At 36.4% G+C, this 18,521-nt stretch overlaps 1 protein-coding gene across 2 annotated transcripts in view; it reads left to right on the top strand.

The window, feature by feature from the left end:
* Positions 1–16,355: 16,355 nt before the first annotated feature.
* The window catches only part of LOC106873299 (neuronal acetylcholine receptor subunit alpha-10), a 1,766,016-nt gene continuing 1,763,850 nt past the window's right edge, over positions 16,356–18,521 (top strand). The window contains exon 1 of one of the 2 annotated variants that reach the window (XM_089352066.1): positions 16,356–16,717. The gene's annotated coding sequence lies outside the window, so the exon portion shown is untranslated. The remainder of the gene's footprint in view (positions 16,718–18,521) is intronic. The other variant, XM_089352088.1, reaches the window with a different exon arrangement.

Here is an 18,521-nt window from a genome sequence, read left to right as displayed (position 1 = left end):
TGTGTGTGTGTGTGTGTGTGTGTGTGTGTGTAATTGTTCCGTAGTAAAACGATTGGTTTCCAACCTCATGGTTACGGCTTTTCTTTCATTGCGCGGCAGCCTGGGCAAGTGTCTTCAGCTATAGCCCCGGGCCGACTAAATATTTATCAGTGGACTTAATAGACAGAAACTGAGAGAAGCTCCAAATATAAACATTTATCTGTATGAATAAATATACATAATGTGAATAAATATACATAAGTGTGCGTGCGTGTTTGTGTGTGTGTGTTTATATGTCTGTGTGTGCATATGTATGTGTGTAGAAGCACGTGCTGTAGTTGATAGGATGTTGCAGTTTGTTATTTCGATTCCAGGAACCGTTGACAGGCCGTGCGTTTAAGACAGAACATTCATTTCATATTGTTCCTGTTCACACACTTGGTACATAATAGACCTGTGACGAACGGATGTCCAATCCATGTGGCAAAATATGCACACCACAGTATTTGGGAAACCTGACTTATTAGGCAATGGTTGGAGAAGGAACTTTGATGCTCTCGATTTCTCTCTTTTCGTTTCACTGTCTCTCTCTCTCTCTCTCTATCTCTCTCTCTCTCTCTCTCTCTCTCTCTCTCTGTCACTATATTTATAAATGTAGAACTCTTTAATTCTTCAAACTGGATTCCAGTATTCCAGCTGCAGTCACGATGGAGGACAACAGTTATATATATAGCCTAATATGTCCGGTTTCTCAAATTCTTTTGTGTGTATATTTTGCTACCTGGATTGGACGCCGGGTGGTCGCAGGTTTATTATGTGCCAGCTGTGTGAAAAGAAACAATATGAAATGAATATTTTGGCTTAATCTCACAGCCTATCAACCGTTCCTGCACCCGAACTGACAAAGTAACCGCTATGATAACAACATCCTAACAACTACAGCAAGTGCCTCCATACACATATATATCAACATATATACACACACACATACACATGCACATAGGCACATACACTTATGTCAGTGTGCGTATTTTGTATATATAAATGTATCTATGTCTCTCTCACTCTCTCTCTCTCTCTCTCTCTCTCTCTCTCTCTCTCTCTATATATATATATATATATATATATATATATATATATATATATATATATATATATATATATATATATATATATATCCAAGGTTTCAAATTTGTATGTTTAAAAATGTAGAGACTCACAACACGACCGATCTATATTCCATTTATTTAATTATTTACCATTCGATGTCAACATTTCTGTGCCCAACTCTATCCAGTGACTGATCCGTTGGATGTCTGACGTTTGGCACTTCCTCAGGAATGGCTTCTATCAGAACAAATGTTAGCATAAAACCCATGGAAGATAATGATAATAGCAAAGAATGATAATATATTGAAATATTGAAATATTATTGAAATATTGAAATATTACTGAATATATCAGTGAAGGAGCTTGAAAAGATTCCTAGGAGCAAGGATTTCTGGAGGGAGTTCCCTTAGCCCAATAATGAGACACAGTAATAATATAAAATAAATAGCAACGATAACCTCCCAGGGGCAACAAAATTAATGTACCTATCGGGGATAATCACTAAAATAAAGAAACATCGAAAAATAAATTAATAATTAAATTAATAAATACATTAATAAATAAATAAATAAAATAAATTAATCTAGTAGACATTCACAGGAGAGCGATAGCAATTGGAAAGATTAAGGAGTTACCTCCCCTGTATATAGTAAACAAAATGAATGAAGGCAGCATGGCGGAGTTATAGTCAGGTATTTTAATAATCTGTTATGATCGTTAATTTTGTTAATTGTGTTTTTTCCTAATTTGCTCTGATGGAAGCCATTCCTGAGGAAGTGCCAAACGTCAGACATCCAACGGATCAGTCGCTGGATAGAGTTGGGCACAGAAATGTTGACATCGAATGGTAAATAATTAAATAAATGGAATATAGATCGGTCGTGTTGTGAGTCTCTACATTTTTAAACATACAAATTTGAAACCTTGGAAATATAAACAATGAGAACGACCCTTAAGGAATCTAATAAATGATCCTTTGGAGTGAAGTCTTATGCTATATTGGTAGCGATTATGAAATTTACTGGAAAATTATATATATATATATATATATATATATATATATATATATATATATATATATATATATATATTTGTGTGTGTGTGTGTGTGTGTGTGTGTGTGTGTGTGTGTGTGTGTGTGTGTAGCATAAGGGAAATTTCAGAAGGAAACAATAAAGATATAGAAATTCGAAGTAAAATCTTTCAAAAAGAACTGTTCGAATCAATTAAGTATTTGATATGTATACGAAATGCCGGATGAGAGTTAAACAATTTTAAAATTCAATGGGTAATATGTAGATAAATATGTAGATAAAATAAATATATGTACAGATTCAGGTGAATTCGGGTAAAGGATATCGTCTACAGCCGTTTCAGAGGTACAATATATCTATAAACGGCGTATTAAGTATTTCACATATAAAAACATAATACCCCACCCCACTCAACAGGATTTTCAAAGCTCATATGCAAATGGTAGTATAATGGCGAGAATGGAATGATCCAAATTTCATCGTTAAATTTTCAAATATTAATAAGATAAGTTTTAATTTATATCTATATCTATTTGGTTGTGCGTTTAAAACTATGATGTGAATTTCTATTGATTGCCTGGATATGTTCCTTCTCAAATTTTCCTTCTTCGATTTAGCTCGCAATGACCATTCTTCCTAATACAGTCCATATATTGTGAAATATACTTGAAAATAAACTCAGTATGTCTCACACTAACTGAACATATATAAGACAACTCGATGTAGTTATATGTACTACATATCGCCCTCCAGATGCTCCGATCATGCAGGCATGTTCGAAGACTGCCTTCGAAAAATAGGAATTCTAGTTACATTAGAACAACACATAAGTGTACTTCTAATGGGCGATTTCAATCTGCCCGATGTAGGATGGCCTGAGTGTCTTTTATTCCCATGAATGGCGCGTTGCGAACAAGGACAGGTAAAGTCCCTCCTGTACCTCTTCAACACAGTACGTGGAAAAATAGTACTCCATGGTAGACAATTTACTGGATCTCTGCTTCACAAATAATATGAACTCATCCATAATGTGAACTCGTCAATAATGTGAAATGACACCGACGCTACGCTCGGAACACAACATGGTAGTACTGACCATGTACGGACCAAAGGAAACTATTGGCATACAGCCTACACGAAACTCTGAAAATCTTTCCAGTTTGAACTTCCATAAGGCAAATTGGAAACAAATTGAGGAAGACATCCTGAAACAAAACTGGACTAAATGTCTCCCCTGAACGTACATCGAAATTAAATTTCAACAATGCAAACCATATGGTAAACAATGTGTCCCGCAGAGAAAGGCCACTGTGAACGGGAACAAAATCCCCAAGGAGATGAAAATTCTTATGAGGTGCCGTAAAAAAAATTTGAAATCGCTGAAAACAAAAAAAAAAAAAAAGTGAAGTCTTGAAAAATCCCGCCTGCAAATACAACTGCTGGAGATTCTTAGGGTTTGGTAACCAACTACTATAGTGGTGGGTGGGACCAGTTTATAATGACCAGTTTATAATGAAACAAAGGAAGTCTTATCATATAGGTCAAACGTATATAAAAATAAAGTTGCTATATTGTATGCAGATACAGTAAATTGTTATTCATAATTTTTATTAATCAGAATAATGTATCAGTATTGTTTTACATATGCTAAGTTTGAAATACTTGAGACACCAATATTTGCTTAAATATTATGTGAATAAATAAAGGCTAATTATAAATTAATAATGAAATGAAATAGTGTATAATAATGTAAATTATCAATTAAGGCAGTATACAAAAAGAATGAAGTGGCATCAATTAAAAATGCTATGGTAAAGAATATTTAGACCTCTTTACCCCAATATAAGAGACCCGTGCTCGAACGCACGCGTCCTTTTTGCAAGTAAGTTTTACCTGTATATATCTGACGCGCAATCTATCTATCTTTGTATCTTTCTTCCCGCTCCTCGTTCTTCCTTCTGTTGTTCTTCGCCTCTCCCCTTCACTACTATATCTCTCTCACTCTTCCTCTCTGTCTCTCGTTGATCACCGATGTTCAACTTCCTCCCCTTTTTTCTCTCTCTACCACTCTTTCTCCTTACCCCTCGTCGATCACATGTGACTAGCGGCTACTACTTCCCTTTCCTCTCTTGGCTACTGCCAAGCAAGCACGAACTTTGTTCTCTCTCCCCCTCAAGTTCGTCAAATCACAGCGTACAGTATATATATATATATTTTCTCCTCTGGCCTAAAAACCCTCCATGTTTCGTTTTCTCTGTCGTGTTTTTTGTTTGAAACTTAATTCCTCCGCATCACAAATGTTATTTAAATTTGCTTTGCGGCAAGAGCTATTCTAACAATGCGTCCTGCCTTAACTCTTTGAAACGCTTAGTTTAGAATAGGGGCAGCTGATGAAGGAAATGTTTTCTATGTGGCCTGTCTGTTTTCCTGTGTGTTCCTATCGTTGTCCGAAAAAATAGTTTGTTTTCCGTGCTCTGTTTATGTTCTCGTTTATCATTTTGTCCACGTTTCTGTATGATGCCCTGTACCCAGATATGCATCTATATATACATGTAGATATAGGTATGTACATACATGTACGTATATATGCATATACTCACATATTATTTGTATTATATATATATATATATATATATATATATATATATATATATATATATATATATATATATATATATATATATATGGGTGTGTGTGTATATATATATATATATATATATATATATATATATATGCATGTGTATATATATATATATATATATATATATATATATATATATATATATATATATATATATATATATATATATATATATATATATATATATATATATATATATATATATATATTATAGACATGCACAAACGCTGATTCACTAACGCACATGACAGAACGTGATGTGCTGGATTCATTCATAGCACATGTTCTAAGAACATGTCTTTATATTCAGTAAGCATCACGCACACTCTGTTTGCAACAAAATTCACACGAGATAATTATCTTCTCAGATGATATACTTCGTTCCCAGCTTGATCGTGTAACAATCCTAACCTCTTTTCCGCAAATCTGAATCATAAGCATGATTCTACATGGGTTATGGCTTCGTTCAGTGCTAGCAGTTATAAGTCTACGGAGGATACAGTATTAGAGATGTTCCGTGATGATAGGTTTGAAATAAGCAATGTATTATCGAAACCAGGTTTTAGGTCTAAAATGACGAGTTTTAAACCGCCATTTCTATCAATGCTTCAGTGTTGACTGCAATAAATACTTCACTTACAAATAGTCATCGTTCATATGCCAGCGTAATGCGTGTGAAGGATTCGAAATGGATGAACGAACATAGAAGGTGAAGAAACCGCTGAAATTCCATTGTTTTCAAAGTGCCAGGGCAGCTAAGCACACACACACGCACACACACACACACACGCACACACACACACACACACATACATGCCCACACACATACACACTCACACACACAAACATATGTGCTTGTGTGTGTGCGTGTGTGTATGCTGGATTAAATATCGTTTGTTTGTATTTAACCTCCCATGCGCAACTAGTTTATCCATATTTACATACGCTTATATCTTGACAAGAAGTGGTCCTGTCTATTTGCCGCTATAAATTTCGAGGTCATTAAAATTAGATACAAAGATACAAATATTTATGTATGTGATGGAGAGGAGAGACAGGTTGAAGTACTAATTTAATATCAGTACCCAGATAGATAAATAGTAAGATTAGTTAAATTTAATTAATGCTTTCATTTGTCTAGGCATTGTAATGCTTATTGATATGCAATGACATTGGAATCCATAGTGAGATATTGGAAATTTAGGTATTCTGAATAATTAGATATTCCGTATAATTAACTACAAGTTTATTTTAAAGGTTTCGTATTGATTGTGTATACAGAAAGAGATATATCCATATATACTGCAAATTTAAGCAACGTTCTGAATAATAGTAATAATAATGATAATAATGATAATAATAATAATAATAATAATAATAATAATGATAATAATAATAATAATAATGATAATAATAATAATAATAATAATAATAATAATAATAATAATAATAATAAAAAAGCAGTATATTAACTCTAGTGTCAATTATCATCATTGTAGCTCTCTTGGCTATGCTAACGGTCAAGTTTCTTTGTTGTTGAGGGCTGTAGAGTATTGATATGATCGTTACTGTCATGAGTGTGTCATCCTCACCTGCTATACTTCACTACAAAATTAAGTTGCTCCCATGCTGGGATTTCTATTAGGTCAGGTGCCCTGTCCTGTGTCTCGGATTTCATATAAATCAATATTTTCAACCCAATGCTAATTGAATTTCTTTTCAATTTTTAAAAGATGTTTCCATGTACGTTAGGCTCTTGCGCCCAAATTCTCTTTTCTTACCATGGGATTATCTCAAATGTTAATGCTGCACAGACAAAGGAAATGATCTAGCCGTGACTCTATCGCTGTTACTGCTTATATTGATGTTATTAATGCTTCTGGCATTTGATACTACAGTGTGGTAGTTTTGGCACCATTACTTGTGCAGAGGTTAGTTGCTAATATGGGGACGTTGCAGCTTTAATGATTTCCTTTCTTCCATCGGTAATTTTACTGGTGACGGCATTTTACGATTACTGTCTGCTAGTCTATTTAAACCATCATCTTTCTGGCTATTGTTGCTGTTGTTGCCATTGTCACTGCTTTTGTTGCTGCCGTCACTTTAGCCATTCGTGTTAGGTGTCACTAATGTGGAGTTTGTAGTGGGAGATTTTGAATACTTTGGACACGTTAAACTTCAAATTTGCTTCTCGTGTTCCTCTCTTACTAGCCGACTTACAAAATGTTGATAGAAGAATATTCTTCTTTTTTTTTTGTACCTTTTCATTTTGCAAATTTTTGCTCTGTTCGATGAGTAACCAATGTAACAGACAGTCATTTACAACTATGGCCAGCTTAGACAAAAAAAAAAAGAAAAAAAAAATCTATGACTATAACAAATACATCTCGCTGGAAAGGAAAATAAATATGAATAAAATTAACGAGGAAGATGATCACACTGATGATGATGATGATGATGATAATAATAATAATTATTATTATTTATATATTTAGTTTTGCTTTTAGTTTGTTTTATTTCCCTTGTAGAAATAAGGTCTGGACGAGATAAACAAGTGTATATGAATACGTTAACATAGCACCTGGAAAGACGTGTATTGAGTTTGGGAAAGAATACAAAGAATAGATGGGTAAAACGCATTATACATAACTGGACGAATTAAACATCGGTGAAACAGAAAGTGATTTCTGGAAAATAATTGTAGCAAATGTGACAACGCAATAATTAAAGCATACATGTGTGCATCAATACCGGATACTCAAAGCTGAACATTCAAAACAAGCGAATTCTTGTTTTAAATTGGAGCAAATAAAAGGCTGGATTGTCTGGATCGCTGAAATCAGGTGCTTTATAAAGTCTATCTGAAATTTGAAATACTATTATTGCCCTTTTATGCCATATAGAATGTAAGTGTATATCATTTACTGTAAGTATTTAGCTGTTGCTCTAGCTCACTTTGTTGACAAATATATGCTGTTTATTATGTAGTACATTACTTCCAGAGTGTTAATATTATATTTATTTTACACATTTCTATGTGAGATTATTAAACATTTTATGCTACTTGATTTCATTTTGTTTGTTACTGATTTGATTTGATTCCTGGAATTCATCTAAATGGAAGATCGATTGAATGATGACACCATTTTTACCTTAGCGTTAGACGATGTTATAAAGGTGAAGTAAAAAACAGATTCGACCTTGTTATGTAATTACAGATGATTTAGACCATCCGAAACTCTCGATAATATCGCTGTGTAAAGTGAAATCTAAAATGAAAACTACCAATTTCATTTACTCTTGTAAAACATCGAGAAAAATGGACAGATATGGTTACTATGCTAAGTTAAAAGGCGCACTAGCAAAAACAACAACAGCAATAATAATAATAATAATAATAATAATAATAATAATAATAATAATAATAATAATAATAATAACCTCAAAAATGATAACAAACATGATAATAATAATTGCTCTGACGCAGTACCAGGCAATGGCTCTCATTAATTCTGATCTTATGATTCGAAGAGGCAACATATTTTCACTTAGTGTAAAACATGGACAACAGCCAATAGTCTGCTCAATAGCGCAGACTTGCCTGCCAATTGTTTGATCCTAACCACCTGCGCATATTCTTTAGTGGCTGACCATATGTGCATCTCTGATCACGAGTAGGAGTGGTGGGGCTGAATCTGAAAAGCGAATTCGACCCCGGCGGAATTTGAATTCAGAATATGAGGTTGGAAGAAATGCCTCGAAGTATTTTGCCACGCATGCTTACGTCTTTGACTGCTCATTTATCTTAAGTTTAGAATTTTACTGATGCTTATATATATCCCCAGAAGATTGACATTAAAAAAGTAACCGGATCATGCATTTGATCCGAAATGTTAATGTCACACAACAAATTTACAGTAATTTTTAGATATAAAAAATCACGTAAAAGAATAAAACGGAAAACAAAACAGGAGAGGAGGACAAGTGACAACGATGACCACATTAAATCCAACAAGATCGAAGACGACAGCAATAAACTGTAACGTGAGAAAATGTCAAATTTCGGTGAACCCATATAAAACATTAAATTCATCACGAACACCACACCTAAATGCCGTCATCACCACACCACCACAAGCACCACCATCATCACCAAGATCATAACCAGCACGGCCACGATTTCCATCATCATCTTCATCATCTTGTCGTCGTAAGTGAAGCCATTCTTATCGCCACCACAAACATCAGCAAAATAACGTTCATAATCATCATGAACTTTATTTCATGTTCTTCTAAATACACCCAATTTAAATGACAAACGGCTGTTGTCACTTCACTCATGACAATTCTTTTCTTTATGCATCATATTTTCGACAGTTTTTAATCATTAACTCCGGGTTAATAGAAACATTACGGGGTAGGATTTTTTGTTCGAGATATTTTCCACCTTAGCCCCAAATCTACGAAGAGCAATTTCACATTTTATTCCCTCCAAGACGATATGATAAAGTACCAGTCATACTCTGAGCGCGATGTTGTCCACTATACCCTAGGGCGATGTGATGACAGAATCATTAACACGCCAGAGAAATGTCTAACAACATTTCGTCCATCTTTACGTACTGAGTTATAATTCCACCGAGGTCGACTATACCTGTTATCCTTTAGGGGTCGATAAAATTAAGAACAAGTCAAGCACCGGGGTCGAACTAATTGACTAGGGCCCTTCCACAATATTCCAGGTTTAGTGTCAATAGTAGGAAAGATGTTATCTATTATCCTTCTTCCGTGATGGGTTTTGGGGCGTCGATTACAAAGAATTATTATTACTGCTAGAGCACTGGGCAGAATGCTTTTGTGGAATTAATTTCAGTCCCACACGTTCTGAGTTCAAATCCCGCCGTGATCAGCTTTACCTTTCATCCATCCTTTGTGATTAAAATAAGGTACCAATCTGGTACTTTACTAATCTCCAACTACATCGGCTTCTCTACCAATGTGAGGGACATAGATAAGTTACAAGAATCTTTAGAACGTCAGACGAAATGCGGTTTACGATGTTTGTTCCAGTGCCTCAGATTCTGTGTTCAAATCATAGCCATGACAAATTTCTACTACATCGCTCCAGGCACGATAAAATCAAATCAAGCATTGGTGATGATGCCATTAATCAAATACTCCCCCAAACGTTAGGACATGTGCCCGTGGTAGAAACGATTTTCTCTTACAATATCGTCGTTGATAGTTTTTCTTATTCATCTTCTTCTTCTTCTTCTTCTTCTTCTTCTTCTCTTCCTCTTCTTCTACATCTTTTTTCCCCTTCTTTTCCTTATTCACCTTCTACACTCCCCTCCTCTTCCTCCTCCTCACCCTTCCTTTTCTTCGTTTTCTTCTATTTGCTCTCCTTCCTCTTCTTCACCTTCTTTTTTTCTTCCTCTACTTCCTCTTCTTCTTCTTCTCTTCTACCACTTTTTCTTCTTTTCCTTGTTGTTGTTGTTGTTGTTCTTCTTCTTCTTCTTCTTCTTGTGTTTCTTCTTCTTCTTCTTCTTCTTCTTCTTCTTCTTGTGTTTCTTCTTCTTCTTCTTCTTCTTCTTCTATCACTTTTTTCTGCTTCTTTCCTTCTTCTTCTTCTCTCCACTCCTGCTCCTCCTCCTCCTCACTTTTCTTCTTCTTCATTTTCTCCTATTTGTTTTCCTTCTTCTTCATTTTATTCATCTTCTTTTTCTTCTTTTTTCCGCCTCTCTTTTCTTCTCTGTCTCCTCCCTCCTCCTTCACCTCTTTTCATTCTTCTTCTTGTTCTACTTCTTTCCTTCTTCTTCTTCTTCTCTCCACTCCTGCTCCTCCTCCTCACCTATCTTTTTAATCGTTCTCTCCTATTTGTTTTCCTTCTTATTCGTCATCTTTTTCTTCTTTTTTTCTTCCTCTCCTTTTCTGTTTCTTCTTCATCTTTTTTCTACTTTGTTTCTTCCTTTTCTTCCTCTTCTTCTTCTTTTCTTCTTCTTCTTCTTCTTCTTCTTCTTCTTCGTCTTCATTTTCTTCTTCTTCTTCTTCTTCTTCTTCTTCTTCTTCTTCTTCTTCGTTTCTTTCTTCTCCTCCTCTCTTTTCTTCTATGTCTCCTCTCCTCCTCCTTCACCCCTTCTTCATTTTTCTTATTCTTTTCTACTTCTTTTCTTCGCATCCTTCTTCTTCTTCTTCTTTTCTTCTTTTTCTTCTTCCTCCTCCATCACTTTTTCTTTGCTTCTTTATCTTCCTATCATTTTCCTCCTCTTCTATTTATCCTTCTTTTTCTTTGCTTTCACTTTTTTCTCTTCACCATTCCCCTCCCTTTCATCTTTTTCCCTTTTTTCCTTCTTCTTCTTTTTTCCTCCCCCTCTTCCTCTTTCGTCTCTTCCACTCATTGTTTTTTTTGTTCTCTTTCTTTTCTCTTTCTTTTTCTTCTTCCGCTACTTCTTTTACTCTTCTTGTCCTCAGCTCCAACACTCCTCTTTCTTCTTCTTCTTCTTCTTCTTCTTCTTCTTCTTCTTCTTCTTCTTCTTCTTCTTCTCATATTCTATTTCTTCTCTGTCTTCTTTTTCCTTACTTCTATTTCTACTTCTTTTTTTCGCATCCTCCTCCTCCACCTCCCCCTCCTCCTCCTTCTTTCTTCTTCTTCTTCTTCTTCTTCTTCTTCGTTTCTTTCTTCTCCTCCGCTGTTTTCTTCTATGTCTCCTCCCCTCCCCTTCAACTCTTCTTCATTTCTTATTTTTCTTCTTCTTCTTCTTCTTCGTTTCTTTCTTCTCTCCTCTTTTTACTTCTCCTCCTCTTTTTTTTCTCCTCCTCTTTTCTGCTTCTCTGTCTCCTCGCCTCCCCCTTCATCTCTTCTTCATTTCTCCTTTCTTCTTCTTCTTCTTATTCTTCTTTTTCTTTTTCCTCTCCTTCCTCTTCTTCTTTTTTCTCCTTCTTTATTTTTTATTTTTATTTTTGTTTTTCACCGCCTCCTCCTCCTTCTTGAGCCTCTTTTTCACCGCCTTCTTGTTCACTTTCTTCATTCTACACATAATATTTGGCTTGTTCCTTCTGCGTAATCGAATTTTTATTTTTCATTTCATTTTCTTCAATTTCTTTTCACTTCTTATACTTTTCCTGTTGTCTTCACCGCTCACTGTTTGTTTCTCTCTTGTTAATTCTCGATTTCCTCTTCTCTTTACTTCATTTTCCCTTCTACAATTTTTTTTTGCAACATACTTGTTCGTCCCTTGTTTCTTCCTGTTGAAATTTTCTATTTTCTTTTTTTGTTTGTTTTAGTAGTCCTACTTTTATTTCATCCTATTCTTTTACTCCTCTTCCTTTCTTCTTTTTTTCTTTCTCAAATGCTATTCCGTATTCTCTATATATTTTGTTTTTATTCTTATTTCTGTCATTGTCGTCGTCATCGTCATCAACATCACCTTTTTGTACTTTTATAGCCTTCTTTACTACTACTACTACTACTACTACTACTACTACTACTACTACTCTTGTTGTTGCAACTACTACTACTACTAATACTACTAATACTACTACTACAGCTACTGCTGCTGTTGCTGCTGCTGTTGCTCAACTACTATTACTACAACTACTAATTCCACTACTACTACTGTTGATGCTGCTACTACTGTTACAACACTACCGCTGCTGCTGGTGCTACTACTACTACTACTACTACTACTACTACTACTACTACTACTACTACAATCTCTTCGTTTTTTAAGTCCCCTTCCACCTGTTAATCCTCTTTTCTCGCATTCTTTACGTCAGACTCACCACGCCGTTCTTTCCCATATTTCCTCATATTCTAATTTAATATCCTTACTCCGGTAAGTGGACACCAACCCTCACTAATACAAAGTATTTCTATCTTATACACACACGCACGCACCCACACACTTTTCACGCATATGCTCCCGCAATACACTCACATGCACCACTTGAATTACCAGCAGAACTTTACTACTTCTATCATTATAACCATCACCACAACCTCAACTATAAAACTACAATAGCCATCACCTCTGCCACCATATCAACGAACCATGCAAATCCAGCTTTAGTCAAAACTATCATTATCACTACTATCAACATTATGAGTATTATAAACTTCCCTAACGAAATCATCTCCCTCATCTCATCATCTCTGTTAACTCTTTCCCACAAGCACAAATTGTACTGTCACCACAGCTAGTACCAACAAACCATTATATTCAGCGCAACTATCCCTATTCGTACTACCACTGACTCTATTAAATATGGTTTCAATTTTTTTTCCTTAGTCTGGTAATTTTAGTGAGCGGTGGCGTGTAGTTGATTATATCGACTCCAGTACCAGAATGGTATTTCATTTTATCGATGATTCTAAAAGGATTAAATACAAAGTTAACTTCGACGATACTCGAACTCAGAAGGCAAAGAATCGTAAGGAAGGCTTCAAAGCGTTTTGCCGGATGTGCTAACGATTCTGCTAGTTCACCACCCTTGTTAATATTAAGAATAACACTAGCGTCACCACAGTGAGAACTGTCATGAAATTAAATTTATGCTTCAACCATAATAAATACAACCGTAAACATATTCAGTAACATAAGAGGAACTATTAGACCCAGCATCGATCCCGGTATAATCAAAGTCACACAACAGGCGAATGCAGTCATCATAATTCCAGAATCACTCAAACATCAGAGTATCCACAAATTCAGTCATTACCACTGTTTATCCACCATTACCTCTACCATTATCATCATCATTGTGTTGTCATGTATATGGCACTACAACCATCACCACCACTATAGTAACAATAACAACAACAATCGCAACTTTGTTTATATCAATATTGTAAACATCAGCACATCCATTCCAACAGTAAAGCGCTCACCGTTGTTCTCCTGAGATACGCAATCAGCACGGCATCACGTGACATTTGAACAACACCGTCACCGGCAAGTTCTTTGTTTCCACCACCAGAACCACCACCACCAACATCATCCACCACTAATACAACTACAACCCACCACCAAGGCGACCTCATGTATAATCTTCTCTTCAACAACCACAACCAGTACTAACTACCTCAAACAAGAACACTATTACCACCAACACTACAACCATCACCAACACTATAACCACCACAAGTACAACCATCAACCCCACAACTATCAGCCCCACAGCCACAAGACCCACTGTCTCCAGCCCCATAGCCACCACAGGCAATCACCACAACCACCATCAGAAACACCCCCACAAGCACAAATATCAGCCCCACAGCCAAAAGTCTCAGAACCAGCAATCCCACGGCGACCAGCTCCACAAATATCAGCCCCACAAACATCTGTCCAACAATTATCAACCCTTCAAACATCAATCCCACAACCATAAGCCCCACAACCGCCAGCCCCTCAAACACTAGCCGTACAAACTCCATACCCACAACCAACAGCCCCACAACAATCAGCCCCACAACAATCAGCTCCACAAAAATCAGCCCCACAACAATCAGCCCCACACAAATCAATCCCACAAAAATCAGTCCCACAAAAAAATCAGTCCCACAACAATCAGTCCCACAACAATCAGCCCCATAAAAATCAGCCCTACAATAATCTGCCTCAGAACATTCACCCCCACAATAATCAATCCCACAACAATCAATCCCACAACAATCAGACCCACAACAATCAGCCCCACAAAAACTGGCCCGACAACCATCATCCCTATAACAATCAGCCCCACAAATATCAGTCCTACAACTCCCAGGCCGACAATCATCAGCCCCACAAAGACTAGCTCCACAGCTATAACCTCCCACAACAATTTTCCCCACAACCACCAGCCCCACAACCATCAGTCCCACAACCATCAGCCCCACAACCATCAGTCCCACAACCATCAGCCTCACAATCACCATCAGGATCCTCACCACTATCACCACACACATAAATACTGCTTCACCACTACAGAATACTACAGCAACAATAAACATCTCTTAACAATAACACCACCACCTGAGCCAACAATAAGCTTTCTATGTAGGTAATTGTCCTGCCAGAAATAGCAGTCAACTTTTCCTCAAATATATCATTACTAAGGTCATGTAGTCCTAGATACACTATATCTGAATAACAAAGATATGGTTAACGTTGATGGATGGAATGAAGTTTCATCCCAATTATACTCCATGAAGGCTGAACTAGGGTTTAAAACGTCCGCAACGGCATCAACAACAAACACCGTATCATCGCAATGCGTCTGCCAGCTGACACTATCACTACCATCACCACCACCACCACCACCACCACCACCACCACCACCGCTACCACCACCAAGACCACCAAGACCACCACCACCACCACAACAACCACCACCACTCAAACCACCACCACCACCACCACCACTACCGCTACAACCACCACCATCACCGCTACCATCACCAAGCTACCACCACCACCACCATCAGCATCAATGCAACCACCAACAACGCTACTACCACCGCTACCACCAACACCATCACTACATCCATCACCGATATAACCACCACCACCACCACAACCAATACAACAATCACGAGTACCACCACCACCACTACAACCAATATAACCATCAACACCACTACCACCACCAACTATATAATCCCCACCACCATCCCCCAAACGACGACGACGACGATCACCACCACTAACACCACCACCAGCACCATGACGACCAGCATTATTGTTATTTGCCCATACTCAGTTCCATCACCACGAAAGCATTTACACTATTTCCACTATGGGCACTACGAGCACCATTACATATAAAAGCACTAGCACCACCACTGCTTTCACCAGCCCCACCACTACTTTCACCAGCACCCCTGCTTCAGCACAACATCAATTACCAGCGCTCTCGTCATGAAACACGATCAACCGTACCATTTTCTAATCAACCACAATCATCCCAACCATAACGAACACCACACCGTAACCTTTATGTTTAACCAATACCACCAACACCAACACCACCACCGTTAATTTCACCACTAAATACCATTTCCAGCGCAAGCACCAGCAAACCCGTCGATGCCATCATCACCACCAGCAGGAGCACCAACGCCACCACCACCACACTCACTATCACGACTATCGACTATCACCACCACCAACACAATCATCACTATCACCACCATCACCACAACCACCACCACCACCATCATCACCATCATTACTACCGGCACCACTAGCATCATCATCATCGTCACAGTCACCACCACCACCACCAAACCGGGGCTTCAGCAATTGAACACCGAATTCTCCGTTCGAACACATGTACCACGATCATTTCCAACACCACAAACATCACTACACTAATAAGTATAATACCACCACCACCACCACCACCACCGTCACCACCACAAGAATTATACTGCGAGTTCCCCCAGCACTACCTCATCACACGAACTATCATTCCTTTATACTATTATTCCATCATTCCATCATACCATCATTCTATCAGTCATTGATTGATTCATTCATACAATCTCTCACCGCCACCAAAACTATCACTGTCGCTGTAGGTACTGCTGCAACTTGCTGCTGCTCGTGTTGCTGCTGCTGCTGTTGCTGCTGCTGCTACTGCTACTGATTGCTGCTGTGGCTGCAACCTCTACTAAAGTTGTTGCTGCTGTATTAATGCTGGTGCCGTTGCTGCCGCTTTTGCCGCCGCTGATGTTGGTGGTGCTGCTATAACAGTAAAACTGTTCTAGCAAAAGTCTCCGGTTAGCTATCCAGACAGCTATACCGAAATGGTAAATCTGTCGTGCTGGAAGGCACAGCACCAATAAGCGACACAGCCTGATATTTTCTCTGCCAGTCCTCCTGCCAAAACAGAAAAATCTCTTGGATAGTACAGGGTCACTCAATTAAATAGTTTATTTGTTTTCGCTCTCGGATTTACGAATCAACAATCAGGTAAACTTTATATATGTATATCTATCTATCTATCTATCTATTCTTTTAACTTAAAAGAAAATATCACCAAACAATACATGAAACATAAAAACAAAAAATCATAAAATAAAGAAGAAAAATTGTAGATATATATGCACATATATATATATATATATATATATATATATATATATATATATATATATATATATATATATATATATATATATATATGTATGTATATCTATATACAATGTATATATATTATGTATATCTATATACAGTGTATATATATATTATGTATATCTATACATATATATACACACACGCACACACATGTATATATATTTATATAAGTATATAAGTGCGTGTACGCGTGTGAGTGTATATATGTATGTGTGTACGTTTATTTCCATATATTAATATGCATGAGTATGTGCCCGTGTATGTATATAGAAACATGAGCATAGACTATCATGGACATACACATACACACATATATAATGTACAAACATATACATACGCATATACATATTTTTTAACTCTATATTTGTGTATGTATATATATATATATATATATATATATATATATATATATATATATATATATATATATACATGTGTGTGTGTGTGTATATAATCGGGTATGTACACATATATGCATGTCTACATGCAAACGCATACATATGCAGTTATATATATATATATATATATATATATATATATATATATATATATATATATATATATATATATATATATATACATATATATTTGTGTGTGTGTGTGTGTGTACACATACACACAGAAAAATATATTTATGTTATATATATAGTTCTATGTTTGTTTATGTGTTTGTGTGTGGGTGTGTGGGTTCCTGCAGATGTGATGGTACATGTCAGAGTGTCTCTCTTTCTACATTCGTGGGCTTTAACGTTTGCGTTTCATGGTGTATCCGTGTGTTTGAGCGTGTATATTGATAAAAGAAACATTCCGCCACACATATTGTTCCTAATCGTCCTTGTTTATAGTCGTTGTCTTACACAAAGCTTTAAACGTTATTCATGAGACAAAGAATAGTATACGCAACCGAAACATTTTATACAGACATGCACACAAATATATGTCATGTATGTACATACATGCATACATATATACATACGTACATACACACATACATGTAGACAGAGTGACCGACATACAGACATACAGACGCACAGACACAAGCACAGAGACAGACTGACAGACAGACAAACAGAGAGATAGATAGATAGATAGATAGATAGATAGATAGATAGATAGATAGATAGATAGATAGATAGATAGATAGATATTTACGGACGGCTAGCTGGATGTACACATGAATCTATATAAGGGTCCGTCAAAAATGAAGGGTGACAATCACTAAAGCTGTAATACACATATACATATATACATGCAAACATACATACGTACATGTGTATGTATATGTATATGTATATCTATGTATCTATCTCTCTATCTATCTATCTATCTCTTTATCTATCTAGCTATCTCTCTCTCTCTCTCTCTCTCTCTCTATATATATATATATATATATATATATATATATATATATATATATATATACATTCATACATATATATATATTTACATTCATATGTATATATATATGTATATGTAAAAAAAAAACTTACAATAAAGGGTGCAAAAAATTAACAAAAGGTTATATGAATAGCTCTTTGTCCCCTTATGTCATCCTCATGTTATTTTGGTCAATGCCGCGTGTGTGCATGTACATGCAATTGTGTGGAAATGCATCTTACATGCATGCATGCATGTTCCT

The sequence above is a fragment of the Octopus bimaculoides genome, chromosome 1, assembly GCF_046866305.1.
Source record: "Octopus bimaculoides isolate indiv1 chromosome 1, ASM4686630v1, whole genome shotgun sequence".
In the NCBI taxonomy this organism is placed as follows: Eukaryota; Metazoa; Mollusca; class Cephalopoda; order Octopoda; family Octopodidae; genus Octopus; species Octopus bimaculoides.
This window is presented reverse-complemented; position numbering and strand designations above follow the sequence as displayed.